This window comes from Arachis ipaensis, chromosome B09 (assembly GCF_000816755.2).
Source record: "Arachis ipaensis cultivar K30076 chromosome B09, Araip1.1, whole genome shotgun sequence".
Lineage (NCBI taxonomy): Eukaryota > Viridiplantae > Streptophyta > Magnoliopsida > Fabales > Fabaceae > Arachis > Arachis ipaensis.
The window spans coordinates 112,528,436-112,531,338 of NC_029793.2; positions in this window are offsets into that span (position 1 = coordinate 112,528,436).

Below are 2,903 nucleotides of genomic sequence, written 5' to 3' on the forward strand. Positions count from 1 at the left end.
CTGATTTTTATATAATAGAATAGATAGATAATAAAGATATTTTTTTAAATTAATATAATTGTACATTATTCATTAAATATTAATTATAATATTGTAATATAATTATAATAAAGATATTTTTCAAAAATAAATTTATTTAAAGAAATATAAATTGGTTATTAATAACCGGTGCCATTATCATATAATTATCATATTATATTATAATAATAATAATAATAATAATAATAATAATAATAATAATAATTATTATTATTATTATTATTATTATTATTATTATTATTATTATAATATAATATGATAATTATATGATAATGGCATCGGTTATTAATAACCAATTTATATTTCTTTAAATAAATTTATTTTTGAAAAATATCTTTATTATAATTATATTACAATATTATAATTAATATTTAATGAATAATGTACAATTATATTAATTTAAAAAAATATCTTTATTATCTATCTATTCTATTATATAAAAATCAGATTTTTGCACTTAATAACAGAACTGATGCAGTATGCTCTTAAGATGTTTCCTGATTTATTTCATTTAATTCGTTAAAGCAAATAAATTATAATTAATTAATTGTATCAATTAATTAATTTGATTATGTAACACCCCAACTTTTGACACGTCATGACCAATGCCAACCATTCAGGTGTTACTCGTCGTGAGGACCTACTTAGCTCTAGACTCAGAATTTTGATACAAAAATTAATAAAAGCCTTTATCAATTTAATCGTGAAAAAAACTGTTTCTTGTGAAACATCATATAGTTACTTGCAAGGACAATACTTAAAGTCATATTACCGAAAAGCACATGATAACAGAGTATATATACATATATACATATATAAACATAAGTTGAGTTTGAGGATACATGCCAAGTATCAAAATAACGAGTGCTACACCAAGTTATATTTACAGAGACAAAATTAAAGAAAAACAGTCCCAACCCTCACACGGGTTTCCTAAACTGGAACCGAACTACTAAAATGTCCTACCCCTCTAAAAGTACTACAAAAGCGAGGGAAAAGTAATACTAAGATCATCAAAAAGGAGCGAGAGATTCACTGCAACTAACTCTGGAGTGATCTCTGAACATTGTGCAAGAAAGAGGTTCAAAACGTGCTCCATATGAAGACTCCGCCGCGCGCTGGATCCTCATAGCTCAGCGGTTAGGACGAAACTCAAAGAGCTCCTCTGCCGGACCCGTCTGGGGAGGGGGAAAGAAAGAAAAGCAGGGTGAGAACCTAGAGTTCTCAGTAAGGTAAAAGGGAAACCTAGGATCTTTATCTCTAAGTTGTCGCGGAACAGAAAAAGAACAAACACAGAGACTCAAGGAACAAACATATATATAACAAGTAAGTAGCATGAACAAGAAAGAAATGGCAGTAAATAATTCACAAGAAGTTCATAGGCGCAAACAAGATGATGCATGCCTATTCCTAGCACAAGTCATGAGCTCATGCGTCGGTTGTCTACCCGCAACCCGACGTTACTCGGAGTGAACCCCGAATATGGTCCCTTTACTGTGTCAATTAGACACCTTGGCATCACGGTTACCCGTGTCAATTAGGCCGCATTATAATAACATTTCAATGTGTATCACAGTAAAGAACAGTGCTATCAGTTAGGCGAACATTCCCGCATTAGCAATCTCAAGCTATCCGTTAGGCGGGCACTTTCGCATTAGCAGATTGGCATAAAGCCCATTCAACATACACTTTTCATAATTTACTTATTTATTTCAATTATCTCTTTCAAACATGATTTCTCATTTACTTTCTCTTCACCATGCCTCCGCATCACCAACATTATAAAACAAACCTCCGCATTACCGCCTAACTATACATACCTCCGCACCACCGTCTAATTATACATACCTCCGCATCACTCATTAACCTTAAACCTTATTGGGGACAACTTACACATTTACATTTAACTAAGTTCCTGAACTTTTATAGAAATTCGGACATAATCTCCTCTAAAATAGCACTAAAACCACCCTTACGGGTTCCCTCACCTTTAACAACATTCAAACTTTCCTTAACAATTTACCAGGTAAACATTCTTAATTGGTCATTATAATCTCTTTAATCCCCTTAGTTATTGTAACATCACGGGTTTAGAAAATAAAACTTGGTTCTGGAGCATTCCGACCATAATTGAAAATTGTACAAATGTTTTAAAATTCTGCTATCATTGCAGAAAAACAGCAGTGAGCAGTAAATTTGTTAAATTCACTAAAAATCCAGTTCTCAACCATTGCCTTTCAAAATTCATGTACTTAAACAAGACTCTTTCAGCTTTCCAGAAAACTAAAGTTCAGATTATTACCATGTCACATGAAAAAGTTATGAGCTTAGGAACACAGCCCTGTTTTCATAAACCAGTTCAGAGTTTCCAGCAAACAACTGATTTTCCAAGTGACTTATCTAAGTCTACAAAATAGATATGAACATGAAATTTGTACTCACTTAAAATAGACTGATAGATCTTTAAAATCCTTTTAAAATCAACTCAAAATTCTGTTTAAATTAAAAGTTATAGCGTCTGCAAGTTGGTACTGCAGAACCAGAAAACCAGAAAAATCTGCAGCAACTACTAAACTTCAAAAAATCATATCTTCCAAACCACTTGGCCAAATTCCCTGAAATTTTTATGGAATTTTCAGGACACAATAAAGTTTTACAGAAAAATAATTTCATATAAAAATTAGGTCTGGACTACTCCCAAAAAGGCATTCGTTCTGCTGCCAATTATGCAGATTTCTGCAGAAATTCTGCAGAAAGTATTTCCCACAACCTCACATACCAAATCCTATATTCAAGCCTAGGATTCATGTAAAACCATATTTCTAACTTTCTTTTGACTAACCAAAGTTGCCCAAGAACTCTTA